The sequence below is a fragment of the Rhinatrema bivittatum genome, chromosome 7 (assembly GCF_901001135.1).
Source record: "Rhinatrema bivittatum chromosome 7, aRhiBiv1.1, whole genome shotgun sequence".
Taxonomy (NCBI): domain Eukaryota; kingdom Metazoa; phylum Chordata; class Amphibia; order Gymnophiona; family Rhinatrematidae; genus Rhinatrema; species Rhinatrema bivittatum.
In genome coordinates, this window is record NC_042621.1 from 167,614,541 (window position 1) to 167,638,066 (window position 23,526).

Below are 23,526 nucleotides of genomic sequence, written 5' to 3' on the forward strand. Positions count from 1 at the left end.
GCAGATGAGTAGAGTGTCAAGACGGTTAGCCACCACATAGGGGCCATAGTGTACAAGTCCTTGAAAACACTTGGAAAGTGTCAGGCATTAGCAGAGGTTTTGAATATCCACAAGCATAAATATGTACTGATTTTATATTTAGTGCTAGTTAATTTATCATATGTTTATGGAGTCATTACATTTGCTAATGCTCCAGTGTGAATAAGCACCTCTAATGAATATCCCTGTATGAGTTTAAGCACTTCAACAAATATACAGTCATTCAACATGGTGGTAGCCTCACCTAAGAAGGGAGCCAAAGTGACATCAGCGTTGCTCAGGAGGGCCAGCGTTGCCATTTTTAAATGTATGGAGACAAGTCAGCAGTGAGTAATTATCACTCCTGCCTTTTATAACGTGCTGGACACCCATGGAAGTGGACATGGTGATCACTGACTCCAGCAATATTTTAGAAAGCAAGATGGGAGATTGGAGGGGCTCAGTGAGGCCATGGCCAAGCCTTTCCAGCTACAAAAACTTAGATTGTAAGCCCTCTGGGGATAGAGAAATACCTACAGTACCTGAATGTAAACCGGTGTGATATCTCGATTAAGATCGAATGTCGGTATATAAAAATAAATACATAAATAATAAATAAAAAATAGACCTGGACTTCACATGGAATTTGACTGGTGCAAGGAGGATTGGTGGGGCCTGGCTGGGCCCGGCCTTGACCCTGAGGCATGTGTTGAGACAGAAGGGAGGATATTTGGCCAGTCCTAGTTTTGAACTTACATCCTAAAGTAGTGTGATCCATTGATATCAGTGTTGTGCTTCAAGAAAGCACCAGGATAGGGTTGCCAAAAATCTAGGACTGGCCTAAAATCTTCCTCCTAGAACTTAGTAACTTGGAAGCCCTACTATCTTTGGTTTACTAGCATTGAGCTATTTATCATTTGGAATGGGAATGCTCCTGTTACACGATTTGTAACTCTTTGAAGCTTGTTTTTACTGCTTTCTGTAAGTCATTATAGCCAGCCAGAGTCCACTGTCTTGTATTGCAATTATCAGTCTCTCATCTTTAGGTTTAAAGCTACAACCTTTTAGCCATTCCTAGGTCAGGCTTTGTTCTACATGTCATCATTAGAGTAACTGAATTTTTCATTATATTTGTGCATTTTCCTCTTGCGTTTCCTTGTACGCTGGCTACGTTTTTTAAAGAGATTTTTTTCTTTGTTTTGCAAATTTTATTGCTTCTTTCTCCATGAGTACTGGCGAGTTCTCACTTTATATACAGTCTTTGCATACTTTTGCTTTCAAAAGAAAATAAGGATGAACACAAAAATATATATTTTTTTGGTTTGTATCTTGCAGCCATTGTAGAAAAACAGCCACCTAGTTTAAAAATAGCCACCATTCCTCCCCCATTTTGCTCATTTTTCATTTGTTTCGAAAAGAAAACAAATTCAGAGCAACAACTGGTAGAACAAAATGCCACTATCCATGGATCAGCTGGAACTATTTTAAAAAACTGAAGCAGAAGAAGAAGAGGGACTGGGGCTTACTCCTGCTCTATTTAAATCATGGATGGGATAAGAGAGGGTCCAGGGAATCTGGGCAAGGGGGAGAGTGAGGGGGATGTGTAATTAATTTTTGCAGATTGGACAGTGTTCCAAGGGACACTTTTTATTTTGGGTTTTATTTTTGTTTGTTTATTTCATTTTAAATAAATAAAACAAAATGAAATAAAAATGAAAACAATAAAAGAAAAACAAAATGAATCAAACATTTAAGAATTAATATATTAGTTCTTATAGATTTATTGTTGGGCATGGAGTAGTTTTCTTGTGTTTACATTCCCTTGGTTGAGGTCTGGGATGAATCTATGATTCCAAAGTGTATGATAGTATAGGGATTGCAAGTTGATTAATGGCTTGTTTCTTTTTTTGAACTGTTATAGAACTTTTAAATATTTGTTTCAGTCTCCTGTAGTCCTCTTTGCTAATTTTTCTGTCCATGTTTTATGCTAGTTTGTTTCACCTTTGTTGAAACATATATTTTATGTCCTTCCTGTTTGACTTTTTTTATATTACTCTCTCTCCAACCAAAGACTGTATCAATTTTGGTTAATTTTCCTCTAATGAATATTGTTTTAGTACACTTGTCAAAGCCAAATATCATCCTGATGTCATCTGTGAAATTGTTTGCTACTCGGAGTTGTTCCACTAAATGAGGATCACAGGAGTTGTAAAGCTTCAAATTATCTACAAATAGTAGGTGCCATGTTATCTGTGGATCATTTGAGTCCCTGGGATTATGACTAAATCTGTAGCCCCACAAATTCAAAGCCAGACAGAAAAGAAGTACTGACAGGGAACCTTTCTGAGATATTCCTCATAAGTAACTGTCAAATTATGTTATTTTTCTATATGGACTATGTTGTCGCACTCCTACAGTATCTGCTGCTGGACATCCTGCTAACAGTACATCAGACAGCTGCTCAAGGAGCACAAGGTTTGCCGTTTGGTTGAGCAGGTGATTAGAACTCTGCTGGGGACAGATCATTGAGTTCCTAATGCACACCTAAGCCCTTTAATTACAGAAGAAATAACTACTAGATGGATAAAATCAAATTCAAGTAACTGTATACTCCTAGAATAACATTTCAGTACAACCACGTTTCAAGATGGCTATGTTGAAATATTATTTTATATAATGCCAGTGTGAAATACAGTTGATCTGCTTAATTTAAAAGCATTTATCAAAGACTTGATGTAGGACCCAGCAATATCCTGCCTTACATCTCCTCGCCCTAAAAATCCCCTTCATACTAATGGAAAAAGGTATTGCCTTATTGGAATCAGAATCCTTTTTTTTTTTGTAAGGATCCAGCTCACAGTTATTAATGAATTAGACACAAAAGATGCCTTTTGCATCTAGAAAGACAAAGGTTTCTACATATGAAAAACACACTATAAGGGCAAATTTCAATTTGTCTGCAAAAGTGCAGTGTTTGCAGGTATTTTTTACCTGCAGACTTTGCACCAATTTTCAAAGAGAAAACTTTCTCTTTAAAATTTGAGTAATAAAAAGTTCTCATTTAAATTTGCACCTCCTTTTGTGTGCATAATTATCTAGGTGGTTACCTGTACTCTTTTGAAAATGAAAAAGTATGCAAATACTTGTAAGCCCCTCCTTAGCCCCACCTCCAGGAATGCCTCCTTTTACCATGGGTACAATTATGTGCATAGTGGCACTGAGCTCATACTTAAACCGGCACACAGGGCAAACAGTTTTTACAGACTCTGTTTCCATTGGTAAAGCATCATTTTACCCGTGGAAATGACTTTGAAAATTGCCCTCTATGGGGTAGATCTTATAAAACTACGCCCGCGCGTACTTTTGTTCACGCACCAGGCGCGTGAACAAAAGTACGCCTGGCGTATCTTATAAAATCCGGGGTTGGCGCGCACAAGGGGCCTTGGAGGGAACTTTCCTTCGGCCTCCCCCACCTTCCCCTCCCTTCCCCTACCTAACCCACCCCCCCCCAGCCCTATATACATCCCCCTACCTTTATCGCGATAGTTACGCCTAACTCGCGCATGCAGGCTGGCTGCTGCTGCGCGATTCCCCGGCCCGGGAGCAATTTTGGAGGCCTCAGCCATGCCCCCGAAACACCCCCAGGCCGGAACCACACCCGTGGTCCCGCCCCCGGAACGCCCCCGATGACGCGCTGCCGCGACACGCCCCCCAACATGCCACAAACACACACCCCAGGAAAGCCCCGGGACTTACGCGCATCCCGGGTCTTGCGCGCACCGCCGAGCCTATGCAAAATAGGCTCGGCGCGCGCAGGGGGGTTTTGAAAGGGTTACGCGCATAACTTATGCACGTAACCCTTTTAAAATCTACCCCTATGTGTGTGAGATTGAGCGAGGAAAGGGATTTTTTGGAGGAGGGGTATGGGAGTGGATCCAGTATCCCTCTCTCTCCTAATCCCAGATGTCCCCCTCACTGATCTAGGATCTTTCCTCTTTCTCCTCCCCTTCCCTAATCCCTTCTCTCTCCTTCCTCCACCCCTTACCTCTTCTGATTCCCTCTCCTACCTCCCAACATCCTCAATCCCCTGTCCCTCTATACCCCTCTTATATCTACCCCTTTCTCCATGAGATCCATTCTCCATCACCCTCTTTTGAGATCCCCTCTCCTTTTCCTCCCCATCCTCATATCCTCTCCCCTTCTATTCTCTATTCCCCTCCTCCCTTTCTAGCCTCAATCACTAAGATCCTTTTTACCAAAAAAGAACAAAATAAATTATCCAAACACACAAAAAAAGTCAGAAAATGGGCATCATAGCAGACAATATGAAATCCTTGGTTCAATGTTTGGTGGCGGGCAAAAAAGCAAAAGGAATGTTAGGAATTAATAGGAAAGGATTAACAACAACAAAAAAAAAAGGCAAATTTCATAGCACTTCTGTATTGCTCCATGGTAAGACTGCACCTTGGGTACTGCATGCAGTTCTGATTGCTGATCTAAAAAAACATATAGTTGCATTGGAAAAGCTACAGAGAAAGGTGACCAAAATGATAAAGAAGATGGAACAGCTTCCCTATGAGGAAAAGCTAAAGAGGTTAGGGCTGTTCAGCTTGGAGAGGAAATGGCTGAGGGTGGATATCATAAAGGTTTATAAAATCATGAGTGGAATAGAACTTTGTAAAAAAAATATAAAGACTAGGGGACACTTTATGAAGTTGGTAAGTAGCAATTCAGAACTTACTGGAGAAAATTATTTTTCACTCAATGTACAAGTAAGCTCTGGAATTCATTGCCAGAGGATGTGGCTAAGGAAGTTAGCACAGCTGGGGTTAAAAAAGGTTTGGAAAAGTTCCTTGAGGAGAAGACAATAAACTGTTATTCACCAAGTAGACTTAAGAAATAGCCACTACTTATCACTGTGCAATAGCAGCATGGGATCTATTTACTGTTTGGATCTTGTCAGGTACTTGTGATCTGGATTGACCACTGTTAGAAACTGGATACTGGGCTTGATGGACCTTTGCACTGATGCAGTTAAAATAAAACACATTTTCAATATGAAAATGTGCCTCATAATTGGTACAGAATTTCATAAACTTTGCTGCAGAATTTTCTAACTCTTGCTGGAGAATCTACCCTTGAGCTGCCACAGAAAACTGAGGGCTCTGCTTATAATTAACCAAAACAAAACAACCTGTACTGTCTACAATGACATGCTGTTTCCATGGGTTTTTATTTATTCTTCTGAGGTAGAATTTTGCATTCTAATGATAATAGCAAAGTAGTTTCTGGCAAGTAAAAGGGTGCTGATCACAAGACAGTAATAAAAATACAAATTTTCCGCCCCAAGAGGATACAGTTCTGACAAAAATAAAATCACTATGTCTGTTACCCTACTTCTCTGACTGAGGAAGTAGACTGTTCCCTAATATTACAAAATCATGTTATTACTCCTCTCTAGAACAACTTCCAGTGCTGTTCTGTCCACTGAACAGTTTCTACTAATAGGGTTTCCCCTTGATACTGTTAAAGCACTCTGGGATTAGAACCATTACCCTCTTTTGACATCCAAATTAGCACAGGTTGATAAGGAATACAATTGTCTCCAAGTGGCTTTTTAAATCCTGAGTCAGGGTGGTTCATTAGGTTGGTCAATTATATCAAGACGTAGGATTTAGGAGGTTCTGAGTCACTGGTCATGGCAGTAATCCTTGAAAATTCCAGAGTCCTTAGCTTGGATCTGCCAGAAGATTGATTCAAGTTGTGAGTTGTGTTGGAAGACAGGGATATTTTCCAGGGATGTGCAAAGCCCGAACTTTGTAGTTCGGGCTTCGTTTTCAGCCTGCCGTGGGAAATATCGGATTTCCTGCAGTTTGGGCCTTTGAAATTCGAGGTGACCCGAATTTTGGGTTAGTGCGCGCTAATGGGAGTTAGCACGCACTAACCCAAAAACAAATTTTTCCCGAAATTTCGGGAAAAATCCGTTTAGGTTTGGGGGTCCCCGAAGCAGGACGAATTAGGTAATTTTGTTGAAATTGCCTAATTTGTCACGAATGAAAGCACATCCCTAATATTTTCCTTCTGACAGCTAAACGGTTTCTGCTCCACTCTGGAGCTATTACTGACTCTGAGTTTGTACCACAGATCTCCAACAAGAACTGGCTGCAGCTTTCCACTCTTCTGGCAAGATACTCTTCCTTTACATTTTTTAATTTTTGATACCTTGTATTTCTCTACCTCTTCCTCTGGAATGACTTATCGTCCTTCACCATCCTTTCCATGAAAAACAGTTTTCTGATATTGTTCTCAAGTCTACTCCATCATGAACTCTTTCCATTGAAAAAGATGTTACTTGTGCATTATTAATACCTTTCAGGTATTTAAATGTCTCTATCATATCCACCCTGTCTCTTCTCTCCTCTATATACATATTTAGATCCTTAAGTCTCACTGCATATGGCTTCTGGTGCAGACCCTGCACCATTTTGGTTACCCATCTCTATGCTTTCTGAGATAGAGCCTCCAAAACTGAACACAGTATTTTAGCAGAGGGCTCACCAACAAATTGTACAGAAATGATATGACCTTTTTTCTACCAGCTATGCCTCTCTATGCAGTCCAGCATCCCTTCAGCTCTGGTCATTACTTTATCACACTGTTTTACTGTCTTGAGATCATCAGACAGTATCACATTGAGGCTCTGTCTTGGTTAGTGCGTATCAGCTTCTCACCGTTCATTATGTACTACTTCATCAGATTTCTGAAATCCAGATGCATGATGCTGCACTTTTTTTTTTTTGCATTGATTCTTAACTGCCAAGCATTTAACCATTCATCAAATTTTCTTTGATCACTTTTCAATTTGTTGCCACCTCTGGGGTGTGCATTCTGTTGTAGATCTCTGTATCATTTGCAAAAAGGAAAACTTTCCCTTTTAAACTTTCTGCAATATCACTCACAAAGATTTTGAACAGAACCAGTCCTAGGACCAATCCCTGAGGCACTCCACTAATTACCTGTCTCTCCTCAGAGTAAGTTCCATTTATCACTACCATCTGTCCTCTATCACTCAACCAGTTTCTAATCCATGCTACCACTTTGGGACCCAGCTCTAGGCTGCTCTGTTTATTATTTTGTCTTCTATGCAGGGCAGTGTCAAAAGCTTAACTGAAATCTAAATAAACCACTTCTAGCGACATACCCTAGATCTAATTGTCTACTCATCCGATAGAAGAAAATCTGATATGTTGACATGATCTGCTTCTGTTAAAAACATGCTGCTTCAAATCCCCGAACTCCCTTTTTTAATCACTCTAAGTACTCCTCCCACTAACTGGAAAGTTCCCTATATATATATAGCATGTATATACAAGACATATGTATATACAAGACATATGTATATAAATTGTACTCTCCCCGTTCATTACTAGTTTTTTCCAAGTTAAATCACCCTGTTCTTTGTAAGACATTATAAACTATTCTTTATATTGTCATTGTAATTGTTGAAATGTGAACCGAAGTGATTAGTAACTTTGTTACCTGAACTGCGGTATATAAAACTGTTAAATAAATAAATAAATAAATATGTCTCCCTTAGTCTAGTGCAGTGGTTCTCAACCTTTCTAATGCCGTGACCCCGCAATACAGTTCCTCAAGTTGCGGTGACCCCAAACCAAAAAATAATAAATTTTTCCATGGCCAGGCAAGGCGGGGTGGGGGTGGGGCGAGGGCGGGGCTTTGGTCATATGGGGGCGGGGTTATGGATGGGGTTGGATTTTAGTGCATACTTATTTATTATGACATTTATAAACAGAACCACCATTCCTCATAAAACAATAAAATTAAGAAACATAAAGCATCAGTTATAAAAGTAAAACCATACTAATAAAAGAATATTTTAAAATTACTGATAAATAGAATTTCTATTAATTAAAATCATATACATTTTTATAATTTCCCAAACACCAATAAAATATTTCAAAACAGCACATATATCAAATAACACACAATAATTAAAACTAATAAGGATTTTAAAAAGCCCCTGCTGTCCATACATGGGAGCTCTTGATTTCCAGTCACCCTGATATTGTCGAGGATTAGGAGGTTATCCTCTCTCTCTCACACATACTCTCACATGTCCATTCTCTCTCACACATACACTGTCACATACATAACATTCATGCTCTTATACCCACCATAACCTCTCGCTCTCACAGACACTGTTACATACACTGTTACATACATACACATTCATGCTCTTATACCCACCATAACCTCTCACTCTCACAGACACTGATACACTCTCAGGGTGTAAGACACACACTCTTACTCCCCTGGATTTTCTCATACACACTCATGCTCTCACTCTTACTGGCTCCCTCACAACCTCAGAGCCTCTCAGATAAAACTCTATGCAGCAGAAATAATGCTGAATGTTGAGAATTGTGTTATGCAGACTAATCTGGAAAATGCACTAATTTCTACATGAGTCATAATGAATCAGTCCTCAGCTGCAGGCTTCAATTGATTATCCTGGCTCCCTTTAATGTTTGCCAAATACAGTTCATGTGTAACAGCAATCCTAATTCTCCACCAGATCAAGCTGATTTCACATCCCACTTCATACTTTGTCACCTCCAGCTGAGTCAAACAATTAATCTAATTACTGCCACTGCTGCCACGTGGCTATTGGGGAGGTGCTGATTGCTGCTATTGGCACTGAAGCCCATTCTGCTGCCTCCTCTGTGCAGGCCCCGTGGGTTTCCACTTCCTCCATGTTGATCTCGTACATTGTGAGATCCGCATAGAGAAAGTGCTACTCTTGCACATTCCCAAAGATTACATGTGCCAATCAGTAAAAAGTAATTTTTTTTTTTTTTACATCTGCTTCCCTTTCTTATTTTTTTGCCATTTCCTTTTATATTGCCTTTTTTTCTATTTCTTTTCTCTCCACCTGTCTTCTTCCCTCAAACACACAGTCAGGTTCTCATTCTCACATGCATTTCTCTCTCACACACACATATACACACAGGCTCTCACTGTCACATGCTCTCTCTCTCATGCAATCATTCATACACACAGTCTCTCACTGGCACAGGCTGTCTGAGTCTCACACACAGGCTCTCTCACACCCCCACATGCTGCCTTGCTCAAGCACAGGCTCTCACTCTTACATGCTGTCTCTTTCACACACACAGAGGCTCTCACATGCTGTCTCTGCAAACACACACAGTCTCTCAACTCACTCTCACACACAATCTCTCAACTCATCTCATACTCGCACACACCTCTCTCTCACCTCTGGGCCTCTTCTTTACGGGTTGCCACAGGATGGGCTCTGCAGCGGCCCTAGTCTTCCCGGCCCCGCTGCTCCTCTTCTGCACGCGGCTGAAGCGCCTCTTCTACCCACGCGGCTGACGCGCCTCCTCCTTCCTGCCCGTGTGGCTCCGGCAACATTTGTCTTCTGGAGCAGGGCGGGCAGGAAGGAAGTAGGAGGAGCACCTGCAGTGGCTGATACATCTCCTTCCTGCCTGCGCGGCTCCAGCAACATACTTCACCGCGACGCGCTAGCTTTTTGGGCCATGTCTCTTCCCTTTTGGGGTTGGAGGAGGCAGGTCTCCAGCTTCGTCCCGCCTCCCCGCAGCAGCCGCGGTGCCGCAGACCGGCAAAAAACCCCAACGGCCCGGTACTGGTCCGCGGACCAGTGGTTGGAGACCCTGCTTTAGGCGACCCCTGTGTTTTGGTTGTTCGACCCCCGCCGGGGTCCCACAGGTTGAGAACCCCGCCGGACCCCACAGGTTGAGAACCGCTGGTCTAGTGGCCTCTTTATTTATATTCTTCTTTTTCAGGCACTATAGGTTTTTCTCTGTCCCCAAAGAGCTCATAATCTAAGTTTGTACCTGGAGGATGAAATTACTTGCCCAAGGTCACAAGGAGTGGCAGTGGGATTTGAATGTTGGCTTTCCTCTTTCACCACCTGTTGCTCTAACCACTAGGCTACTCCTACACTCCTGGGGAGGGGGGGGCACATCTCTTCCAAGTGTGCCAGATATTCTACCCTTCTTTATGAGATCCTTTGTACTTTTCAAATGCTAATCTTTTCTCCCTTCATTTTTCAGTCATCTCTTTGGAGAATCATACCAGTTTCTTTTTCCTTTTGCTTTTATTTAATTTCCTGACATAAATATTTGTTGTCATTATTTTAGCATATTTTAGTTTAGCCCACTGTTCTTCACCTGCTTCTTTTCTTCTTGCTAGCACCTTCTTCAGGTGCTTGCCCATTTTAGCAAAGTCTATATTGTTCAAATCCAGGACTTTGAGCTTTGCGTGATGCCTCTCAGTCTTGACTGTTAGCTTAAGTCACAATGTCTATCACTGATGGTCTGGTGGGCTCCTGTACATATAACAGACACTTTATTCATTTGTTAATTATCACCCCTTTCCTCGAGGATTCCATTACCATTTGTCTGAGCAGAGTCCCCTTGATCTCTCTACTTCTCACTGATTCTACAAATGGAATACTTCCATCCACATCCTTCAGGCCAAACTCTGCCACCATGACCTGCCCTTTCATTCCCAGCTTTTGGATGTCTGTGGCTGGATCTCTGTCCATTTCCTCTGTTTGAGTTGGCGCTCTGTAGACCACACCAGTGTGAATGGAAGAGCTATTGCCCTTTTTGAAGATGGCTTACAATACCTCCTCCTTTTCCCATGCCCCCTATATTTCAGTTGTTTTGTTATATTTTACATACACAACTACTCCACCCCCTTTTCTGTTAAACATATGCTCCAAAACAGATTATGGCCCTAATTGGCCATATCTCAATCATAAAACGTTTATGACAGTTTATTTATTTATATAGTGTCATTATCATCATCATCATCATTGTCGATTTATTTCACGCTTTTCCAATTTAAGAGCTTGAAGCATGTCACAACAAGCTAAGACATGGATATAAAAATATATGATTAAGGCATAGTGAGGTAAGCATAGAGAAAAAAATACCTAACACCCACTTCCCCCAAAACACAGTAATACAGAATTTTAAATGAACTAAGTTTTTCTGCATGGCGAACAGTCTCCTAGGTAGTATTTGCAGGGTGCCATACAAGGGAAAATTACAGAATTATATGAAAAAGATTAAAAAGTTGTAATCCATGACACACATAAAATTTAAAAAAATGTTCTTTACCTACCTACTCGTTTGGGACAAAATGTACTCACTATATATTTCTGCTTCTACCCTCAATGTTTTTTTTTTTATGAGGATGGTAGATGCAGGAGTTGATGGTGAGTACATTTCTCCTCAGCACCCCATTATATGCAGCCTTCTGTCTCTTCTCCTCCACTTTTCTATCCAACACAATGCAGTCTTTTTCCCCTGTTCACACTCCCTTGTTTGGAGTTAGTCAGGGATGGTGTTTATTTGAGCTGATCTTACTATAGGGATTAATATCATGAATTAATTGCAAAGATCATTTTGATGACAATGATGATGATCATCATTATTATTAAAATAATAATAATAATAATAATAATAATAATATTACTGCAGCATTTGGAGGGTGCCCCTATTTATTGAGTGGAGAAGTTGCCCAATGGTTAGCCACTGAGAACCAGGGAAGCCAGGGTTCAAATCTTGCTTCCTCTCTGTTGGTCCTTGTGACCTTGGGCAAGTCACTTCACCCTCAATAGCCTTAGGTACAAACTTAAGGGACCATTTATTAAGTTGTGTTAAGGCTTTACCACATGGTAAACAGCATTTGCCAAGAGTAAATGTATTAGTGTAGGGATAATGAATGGAATTATGTTCTTATGTTCTTAAATACAAATTCCACATAATCCACCTTCCAAAAATCTGGACTCAATGCAGGTATTAAAACGAGCTGATTTGCATACAAACACTTACAATTCAGTAAATTGAAAGGGAATTAAAATAATACAGCTTGCTAGGAAGTCCATAAGCTATGTTATTTTATGAAAAGTTAGCTATAGCTCAAGAGGTAAAATGAACTTTCCCTTGGTGTATTGGGTTGCTAATGCATGTCCCAATGCTCCTGGGATCTTTCTTAAAGGGGCCTGAGTGCCCCCTACCCTCCTGTCCAATATGTAAAAACCCTTGGGAGTCCCTTGAGATCCCCCTGTCCTATCCCTGTCACACCCAAAAACAACCAAACTGTAAGAAGTAAATAAGTTCTTAAACGCTCATCTGGCCCCACCCCATCCCAAATCCTGTTCCCTTTGTATGGATAACAGTTCACCCCCCAACCTCTCACACCTCCATCCTGCCCACTCCAGGTGTCCCCCAGCATTAGTTTAACTCTCTAGTGGTTGAATGGGTCCAGGAATGCCCCCTAGGTCTCTGAGTCCAGCCGTACCATTTTCACAATGGCACTGACTGGCCTCAGACAGAACTTTGCCCCATCGCATGATTTGAAAAGGTGACTAATTAAATCTAAAAATCAAATCCACTCACTCTTGCTTATGCTCCTCTTTATTCCTCCACTCACTCTTCCCTTATTCACTCACTCTACTCTTCATCCTTCCCCTCATTTTCTCCCTTTCCTGACACACTCTACTTTCTCTCTCCAATCTGCTCTCCTCCTCTCTTCTCCCAAAGCCCCCTTAGTGCCCTCACTTCCTCCATATAATAGCAATCTCTGTAATCCTGGTCCGATGAGGGCTAAAGATTTAGCTGAATCAGAAGGCGTGGCAGTCAGGGCAGTGATTGTCTTTGACCTTACATAGGCACTTTAGGAGACAAGTGAAACATTTGTCTTTAGCTGGCAGGGCCTAGGGAGTTCCACCAACCCTACTGATCTGGACCTGGTTCTGCCTCTTCTTTTGCTAGTGGCATCTTGGAAACCCTGCTAACCATGCTGGTCTTGCCTAGCCCCTCTTCCTTGTCTTTGGATGGAGGGGCCTAGGGAACCACACCAGAAAAGCTGATCTGACCTGAACTCCATCTCTTTTCCTTCAGCTGGCAGGTCCTTGGGAACCTCACCGGCCTTGCTGTTTCTGGTTCTGGTTCCTCCTAACTGACCTTTTCCTTCCATGTTTTAAACTTTTAGATGCAGGGGCGGTAACTTTCAAATTGGCACACAGGCGCACTTTAGTGCGTGTGTGTCAACGTGCACCCAGATACACGGCCATTTTATAACATGTGTGCATAATGCACACATGTTATAAAATAAGCTGACCAAGTGCATAAATCCCACATCTACTGCGTAAATTGTGGAATTTTAAAAGGTTTGTGCATCCACGCCATTTCCAGTTTCACCAGTTTGTTCACCAGTTCACCCAGGTAACAGCTAGCTCCTCCAAATCTCCCTGGTTTGATAATCTGCACTCCCCCAGTTACCTCAGTCCCTTTAAACCCCTGAGAAACGGCTCTTTTTATTTTTAAAACTACACCTTCTCTATAGCAGAAGAAAACTTATGCGGCAAGGGGTCTGGCCGCATACCTAGGAGCACAAGTATTTACGTGCACATCTCTGGATATGCCCCGAAATGCCCATGATCCACCCAGATCACGTCCACACTCCTCCCTTTTGAAAACTTTTGAGATGTGCGAACAGCGGGAGATATGCATGCACCTGGGAGGCTCTTAAAATTAGGTAGGCGTGCATGAGCCCGATTTGTGTTTCCATCCTTAATTGATGCGTGTGCCAGGCTTTTAAAATCTACCTCAATATTTTTCTGTTACTCTTGCATTTTTCTATTGCCCAGAAAAGGATGCATGTAAGTTCTTGAGCACGCACATTTGAAAAATTACACAGATGGACACAAGATCAGGCTCAGAAGACATTGCTACAGTTGTTTGCTGAAAAGAATGCCTAAAAAGTGATTCAAACAAATATGTGTTATCTTAGAATAGGGGAAAGCAAGACACATTTTCAGTTTACACTTGAAAGTGAAATGGGAGAAAATGTCCTGGATGAGGGAGATATTTAAGAGTAAGAGGGCTAATAGACAAAAAGCCTGAAAATTCTGTATAGATCAGGACTTCTCAAACCTGTCCTGGGGTCCCCACAGCCAGTCTGGTTTTCAGGATATCCACAATGAATATGCATGAGATAAGGTTGCAGCCATTGGTGATTCAGTATATGCAAATTTATCTCATGCATATTCATTGAGAAAATCCTGAAAACCCAACTGGCTGTGGGGTCCCCAGGACAGGTTTGGGAAGTTCTGGTATAGATGATTTTTGTGATTTCTTGATTGAGACGTGATATTTTTCACTCCTGATTTTGTGTTATAATGAGGGCAAAGAGAACATTAATTGCTTTTGATTATCTATGCTATGAGAAGCACACCTTATGCACTCCCGCCCAGTTTAACAACACAGGCAGTAAAGGTTTTTTTCAGTAGCATTTTTTTTGGTGTCAGAAGCATTAAATGATTGAAAATTGTTAATGTCCTTGTAATTCAAAGAGTTAGCAGAAAATAAACACCCCCTCCCCCAATGAAAGCAACAAAATGAAACTAGTCCAATGAACTCAAGTGAACTGAAAAACAGCAAACTGGAAACCTGCCATTTGGTAACATATTCTTTTTCACTCAGTACTAACGCTTTTCGCTCTGCAACTCATGGTGCCAGGCAACCTGCCAACAACGCTGCCGCTGAAGCAATAACCAGATCACTGCTTAATAGCTGGCTTTACTGTGTCTTTGTCTGGCTGATCTGTGGTGGAGAGGATTCATTCTTATAGGCTCCTTCCTCAGTCTCCCTCTTGTAAGAACAATAAAAAAAAAAGTACAGTAAATAAACTGTCCCAAAAGTGAGACATTTGGGCTGCCTGTGTACGACTCTGCTCTGTACCTGCAGTCAGTGTTACAGTATCTGCCCAGTTTACATGTTGAAATCCTTGTTTACCACTCATGTACGCCTCAGAGAAAATATAGCACAAACCTTACAGTGAGCCCTGACTCTCATTGTCTGATTGCTACAGGAAGTCTTCATATTCCATTCATTTGTGTGTCTGGTAAGTGACAAATTAACCATGATTCAGCTAAAGATACTTGGGGCAACCTTTGGAGGTTGCGGAGGTGTCTTATTTTTGCACAGTAACATTTACATTAGAAGGATACGTCAGACTTTACATTTTTATTGGTCATTACAAAGCACAGAGATGTGTTTAGCCACTTAGTACAAAGAGGAAGTCCACTTTACCAGGCATAATAGCAGAATTAGAATATCTGGATAGTGTTAGTAAGAGCCCAACCATCCACATGGAAAAATTCTTGTAGCTGACTGGAATGATATCAGCAAGGGCTGCTAGTTTATGGCTGTGGCGTTGCTCCTGTTAATTAGAGCAAAACAGGTCAGGAGAGCATTGATGAATTCGGGACTTCTACAGAACAAGAGACTGGAAAATGAATGTTGTGCGATGCAAATTACATCTCAGGATACAGAAGACATCATAAACTACAAGAACAAAGTCACCTAGAATTCACAGTATATTTACTCTCCTGGCATTCTCGCTGCTTTATTGATTATATACTACTCGTGTATGCTGTACATTCACAACATCATTTCAAACATTCTTCCATTGTCTGCTTCTCCATCCTCTTTCCCTTTAAGGTACTCTCTTCCAAATTCTTTTTTTTTTTTTCCATGAGTTTCACTTGGCCCTTCTCTTTCCCTTCCCGGATCTCTATTCAACCTTAATTTAGACATAATTGTAATTTTCCAAAATGATTGTAAACCCCCATGACCTTGCCTAAAATGAACTGGTTTGCTTTCTAATCCTCCTCCCATCTGCCTTGGCCTCTGCAGCGAAAGCAGCACTTCAGAGCCCAGCAAGAGCAGAGAGTTAGAAGGACGCATCGGTGACCTGACTCCAGACCTTAACTCTGCTGTCTTTTTCTCCACGAAGACATTAAAAAGCTTTTCTGAATTCATACAGTGATATTTTTTAAACTCCTCTGTCGTTTAGATTTTGGAAGTATAGGGGGCTCAGAAAAGCATGGAGGGGATTTTGGCAGATTCTTTAAAACGGCTCATTTTAAATGCAGCGGCACGGAGAGTTCCCTTATTTTAGCTTGTACAGTGTGCGTTCAAGTTCTAGCAATTGTGAAGCACCTTCAGTAGCACAGTTTAATCCAGGAGGGGGTGGCAGTGCGCTAGCTTTAACACAGTGCAAGCTACTGAGACCGTGGGTGGAAGGAAAAGAAGCTTCCTCCGTGGCAGCTGTTCTCCTCCTCAGCACCCCTTCTGGTCGTGTCTCCCCAAGAGTCCATGAAATCATTTTAAGTGCTCCAGTGGTTCTATGGAAATGGTTCTAGTGAGAACCATTGGTTTTTGTGGGTCATTGACACAAAGATTGGGAAGTGTAAGCATGTTTTGAAGATATGTATGAGAGAATGTACACAGCAAAAATGAACAGCAGAAAATATACTAGGATATGCGTGCCATAATGTATTTGGATGGGCATACTGTGGGACAAATACCAAAATGCACATGGCCATGAGTGCTGCAGAATTACAAGTAACAACATCTATTTGATTTGAATACTGCAGAATGGTAAATAACAAAACACATTGTAATTTGAGTGTTTTACACATACTAGTACCAGTACCTAAAATGCACTGGAATACAGATACAATAGCATTGCAAATCAAAAGCAGTGTTTGGATATGGAGTGCTTTATGATTGTAAGCACCAGAATGCTTTGAAGGTTTGTCCTGTACCCCAGGACAGCAGGCATGTGAAAGCCTGTGATTGTGACTGTTGACAGCCTGCAGGCAGTCGCTGTATATGGTCAGAATACAGTAAGGTGTGTGAGTAGTAGATGGGTAGGAGACCACAGTGGGACAAAAGTGCTGTGAGACTCAAAGGGCCAGAATCCATTGAACTGTGGGTAATTCAGTAGTGCAAGCATATTACCTGAATGAGTGTGGTTATAAAATAAGCTAACAAGACGGCCCCAGACTGTTCACTGTGACCTGGAGCCAGCTGGCATTCCTGCTGGAAGGAATCCATTAAAAAAAAACAAACAAAAAAAACAACACACTGGCTCAGTGGTTCTCACCAAGACAAGAGGCAGCTGTCTAGGGAACAGAGAGATTGAATATCTTGAAAAAGAGTCTCGCTATAATAGCACTTTCTCCAACAGCATCTTTTAGAACCTGCATTTCCAACAGTTGCTGTATGTTAGAAGAGGTGGAACAATAAAAAAAACTCCCTCAAAGGCATCTTTCTCTTTTAAACATTTTTTAAATTGATGTTTTCCAGACTCTTCAAGTCCAAGGCACACCTACTTTAACAAAAAAGGTTGTGTGGCAAACCATCCTCCACCGAGTAGGCAATTCGGACATGGAGAGGGTTTTGTATGATAAAAAAAAAAGAGCTAAGGAAGCAATGAAATTCCCACCAGGGTCTCTATGAAATTGTAAAACAAAGGGGGAGGTGGCAGGGACAGATATGAATCCATCAGAAGGGACCAGTTCCCTAAAATATATGTGTAGGAGAAGGTGTGTGCAGGGAACCGGCTCAGGGAGTTGGCTTGGTTGCCGCCTGTGGCTGCCAGAACTCCTTTACTGCTGCTGCTGCTCCCAGTGCTCAGAAAGTGTCACATCCAGCACTCGGAGCATGCTTTGGGAAGGACTCGAAGAAGGAGGATCAGGACAGGGAAGATGAGGAAGTGCTGAATGCAATGCGTGTGCTGCACAAAGCGGGGCCCGGCTATCCGTGCTCCGCGTGCCTCCCATTCATTACCACACTCCAGGGCTCGTGCTGTAGCTAGGAAGAAGAGGCATGCATGAGTACACATGTTCTCAGAAAGGAGCTCCTGCATGTTTAAGAGCCACCCCTGGTGTCTATTGTTGCTGCTGCAAAGTGCTGAGAGCAGAGCCCTGGAGCTGGCCTGGACCTGACTATCAGGCAGTGGTGACTTTTCCGTGGCACACCTGTTCACGTCTGAAGGCAGACTGGTTGGGAAACGCTGTTTTAGATGGAGGTGCTTCCTTCTGACTAATTTGTTCACTATGAGTACGATAAACAGGGGAAAACATTTACAATATAGCAAAAGGACAGTAATGCTGAGATTAAAAAAACAAAAAAAAAAAAACCAAAACTTTTAGACTCAGCAGTTTCCTTCTGCTCTTTTAGGCTTCCCAATCAATCAAAACCAGGGCTGGGATCTGAGGCAATGAGCCTTCATTTGCAACATCCTAGGAATTTTTAATCCTATTCTCATATCCTTTTCCAACTTATTTTAGTCCAGTCATTGCATTGCTATTTGGGGACCCTGTACCAAGACTCCTTCCAGAACACTACAATTATGGATCTGAAATCTTGCTGTAAGGTTTCACCATTCAGCCATGATAATGACTCCCTCCCTTCCAGGGGCTGTGAATGCAGCCTCTACTGCATTATAAACCTTGGCCAACCCAAGGGGTGGAGACCCAGGCAGGGAATGTGATCGAGGCTTCTCTGCCTGTGATACCAGGCTGGCCTTGACTTTAATAATTTCACATGTACAAATGTAAGTACTTGATAACTACCACATCTTTTTTTCTCTAATTAAAAAGAGTCAACATCTATAATGCTATCATTCATAGAGATGTCTTAAGAAGCCATGTGCACTTTATATCCACAAAACCATTGTTCTATCTTATCATAAAAACTTTAAACAACCTTTTATGATATGATGTTGGGCCTCGACTCTGGAATGATCTTCCCATAGAAATACGTTCATTGACCGATACAAATATATGTAGGAAAATGTTTAAGGCTCACTATTTTAAGATGGCTTTTACAAATACTGTTTGATTTGATGACTTGTACTATTACATTTTATTGTCTAATGTTTTATTGCAATCCGCACGGAACGCCAATGGAAGTTGTGGAATATTAAAAAAAAAAAAGAAGGGAAAATAAATAAATAAATAAACAGGATGGAGTAGTCTGCTGCATGACACTTGTGCAAGCAGACTTCCTGAAAAATAGACCTTTCCAGGCATAGAAGCAGAATGGCTTCCTGCCCTCACAAGAGGAACAAGCTTATTTACCCCATCATTGATAATTAGATTACAAAACTGTCAATGGATTTCTCCACAGCTCTGGCATACTATGGGAAGCAGTAGAGCATGCTTCACCACAATCTCTTGCCAACATGCCTCAATCCTGTATTGGAGAACCACAGTTAAGGCTGAAAGGATAATTCAGTCTCCCTGCTTGCACAAACTTTAGCCTCTCTGCTGACACTGTCAATAATGCTGCCAATTAGTGCTTGAGTTTTTTTTTTTTTTTACTGATGTAGACACCTGGCCGCAGGGAACTGAACTGAGACTACCAACTCATTTCACAAAGGCCACAGGACAGCTCTCGGATGGCAATAACTCTGTTACCACCAGCCTGAGCTAGATCTGAACCAGTGACCTATAGGTGAAGGACTCTAATCTGTGTCAGTTCTCTGAGCCATCCAGCCTCCCTCACTCAATCATTTTTAAAACTCTATGCAATCAACCCAGACGTCTATTGCTTTTTATAAAAGTGCCCCACAATCTCAGAACAACTGCAGAAAAAAAAATATATATGTAGTTGAACTGATCCAAAGAAAACCTGGGTTAGCTGGAAATGGAGTTATTTTCTTGACATTAAAATCTTTCTTATGTATAAGTATTATTGTGCATTTATTATCCAATACAATCCAATTTAAGCAAAGAAAAAATTGATACAAAATTTCTAGCTGGGTATAATTATAAATCCAACTTATATTTCATTTTAAAGTGGAGTACAATCAAAAGAAAATGAGCTCCTAAAACCAGTTTTAAAGTGTTTTATATTTTCCTTTTTTGTAGGATTTCACATTTATGTATAATTGATACTGCACATTTCCCAAACCATGCTAGAAAAAGACCTGCATTACCTTTCTGTGGGCCATTTTTACCATTCTGAGTGCATTATTGTATAATATTCATCAACTGTGCAAGCATAAAAAATGTATGAATAGAGCTCTAAGTATGAAAAAGAATCACCTTCTGTGTTACATTTTGCATTTCATTACAGCCTTGGTGACTTACTATGGGCAATAGCACAGGAAAAATTGTGTATAAAAGAGGAGTTTGTAACTAGCAAGCCTGTTCAGACAGGGAGGAAATGTTACCTTTGGGAATCCAGTGCTTTTGAATGTCTCATTGCAGTTCTAGTCCTTAAGATTTGGATGCTTCAGAGAGCCAGTGCTTGTTTGCTCTGCATCTAGCTGTGAAAGCAGGAGTGCAGGAAATGGAAAAATAAAAAGTCCTGTTGGAAATATTATAATGTGCCATTTTTCCTTACAATTGTTCCAGTTCAAGGTACAGTATGAAGCATCAGAGACATTAAGGATCAGTTCTTGCAGAACCAAATACAGTTTAGAAGCTTTAAAAGGAGTAGAGAGAATTTAAATAAAAAAAAAACCCCACATAAACAACTGAAAGATTCTAGTCAAGATCTGCACCATTACTGTATATTCCAGCTTTCAGTCTACTACTACTTATAATGAATATATTAAGCAGAATAGGTAAAAAATTGGCAGAGAGAGTACAAGTTTCCCCACTAATAGACACTGACACGATAAAGGGAGTCTAACTCTTGAAAGCCAGTTGCAAATGGATTAGGTAAGTTGAATGAAAAGGTGTCAAATGCAAATTATTTGCTAACCTTTATTTCTAGCCACTAATAAAGTGTGAACTTAAATTTGTTCTAGTACAAGGCTAATGAGTTAATTTTCAAAGGAGTTAACGTATGTAAATTTAACATATATACACTTAGCTAGCCTGTATTCACATACATGCTATTTTATAAAAATCAAAAGTACTTGCGGATTTTCAATTTCATATGCACCTTTACCTGTGCAAAAAAGAGTTGATCTATAGACATTCTGGGATGAGGCCAAGAGGTTCAAGTGTAAGTTGCTATTTTAAAAGAGATTTACTTGAATGCATTTGTCAAATTATTCATGCAATTTTATACCTGCTGATTAACTGGAGACGGACTGGGGGAACTGGTGGATGTATCAGCAAACTGATGATTTCAAGTATGCACACATATTTTAAATTATACTTACTTCCATGAATAAATCAGGGTTTTATGCGAACAAGTTATATTTTTTTTTTTTTGTGCGTAAAATGTACAGGTGTATATTTATAAAATAGGTAGAAAAAGTACATGTTTTCAATGTATTACTGATATTTGTATGTACTGAAACATAATTGCGTATGTTGGGGGGTGGACATAATCTGTGTGGGCCAGATACACGCATGTTATAGTATATTATAGTAGATCTCCACGCGCCCATATATGCGCTTAATGGGTGCTCCACATTATTTGAAAGTTATCCTCCAAGGTTGTATAGATGACTTTCCTTCAATGCCCATTTACCATAATGTACATTCTGCCATGTCTAAGCGGCTTGAAAATCAAGCAACAATATCACATTTACAATTTATTAATCAATGAATCATACAAAAGACACATACAAAACACTAACACATAACATAAAAAAAATCAAAAACAAACCCCAAAAAATATCTCCCTCATCTCAAGAGTTCTAAATAGTCATAGGACAGCACAAAATCAAACCACAGCTGTCACTGTTCCCTCCCTGGTAAATAGAATAAAAAATATGGCCACTTACCCCACCCTGACCCTCCTCCTCCCACCCATTCAATACCTGATTCAACACTGTAAGGCTCCATTTGCAGCACTGGAATAAGAGTATATGGGATCCCGGGTGCTTCCAGGGATGTAGGACCGGTGCCAAGAGTCTGTTCACATTCTCATCAAAAGGGTTTGTGTGTGTGCGTGTGTGTGTGTGTGTGTGTGTGTGTGAGTGGTGTCTCAGCCAGTAGGAATTAAACATTTATGGTGTGGGATGTGGAAAATGGGCCAGGAGGTCTGTGGTCAAATTCATAGTTAACAACAGACCTCCTGCCACTTAACCAGATGTATTTTGAAGATATCTGATTAAGTTGCAAGTTATCTAGCCACACATGGCTGGTAACTAATCCTAGCTGTCTATATTCAAAGGCTGGCTGGTGAGGTTTAAAGTTATCCGGCTAAAGTTAGCCAGATAACTTTAATCAGGGATATTCAGTGGCATGTTTATCGTGCTGAATATCTGGAACATTTTATCTGACTAACTTTAGCCAGATAACTTGTCCACTGGCCACCTTACTGAATATTACTCCCTATCAGGTGAATTTTTAAAGAGCTGCACACAGCTGGGAGGCTGGTGGGCACACAGATAGCTGGGTGGCTGATGGACGTGAGGATCACCTGGTAACATGCCTACTTGCTGCAAAGGTGGCAGACCTCATGCATCACCTAGTTAGGATTTTAGACAGTGCTGGGGAGGAGCTGGCTGTTGTGGTACATGTGGGCACCAACGACATAGGAAAATGTGGGAGGGAGGTTCTAGAAGCCAAATTTAGGCTCTTAGTAGAAAGCTGAAATCCAGAACATCTAGGGCAGCATTCTCTGAAATGCTCCCTGTTCCACGCGCAGGTCCCTAGAAAACAGGCAGAGCTCTGGAGTCTCAATGAGTGGATGAGACAACGGTGCAAGGAAGAGGGAATCAGTTTTGTAAGGAGCTGGGGAAACCTTTGGGGAAAGGGGAGTCTTTTCTGGAGGGATGGGCTCCACCTTAAGCAGGGTGGGACCAGGCTGCTTGCACTAACCTTTAAAAAGGAGAGAGAACAACTTTTAAACTAGAATAAAGGGGAAAGCAGACAGTCATGCAGCAGCGCATGGTTCAGAGGGAGGTATCTTCACAGGATACTATTGAAGCTTTAGAGTTAGGGGATCCCAACAGAGAGGTTCCACAAATAACAAAATAGTCCAAGTGCCTGTAATTAAAAACTCACATGAGTTAAAAGATTCCAATTTATCCCTGACAACTGAAAAGCCGAATGTTAATACAAACAAAAAACATACTTTGAAATGTTTGTATGCTAATGCCAGAAGTTTAAGAAGTATGATAGGAGAATTAGAGTTTATAGCAGTGAATGATGACATAGACTTAGTTGGCATCTCAGCGACATGGTGGAAAGAGGATAACCAATGGGATAGTGCTATACCGAGAGTGCAATGACAGAGCGGAGTATCTTGGTGGCAGAGTGGCATTTTATGTCCGTGATGGCATATAGTCCAACAGGATAAACATCCTGCATGAGACTAAGGGGTAGATTTTATAAATTTACGCGCGTGCGTACTTTTGTTCGTGTACCAGGTGTGAACAAAAGTATGCTGGATTTTATAAGATATGCGTGTAGCCGCGCATATCTTATAAAATCCGGGGTCGGGGCGCACAAGGGGGTGCACATTTGTGCAACCTGCGCGCTTCGAGCCCGGCGCACGCTGCCTGTTCCCTCCGAGGCCGCTCCGAAATCGGAGCGGCCTCGGAGGGAACTTTCCTTCTGCCTGCCCTCACCTTCCCCTCCCTTCCCCTACCTAACCCACCCCCTCGGCTCTATCTAAACCCCCCTACCTTTGTTGGCAGATTTACGCCTGCCGAAAGCAG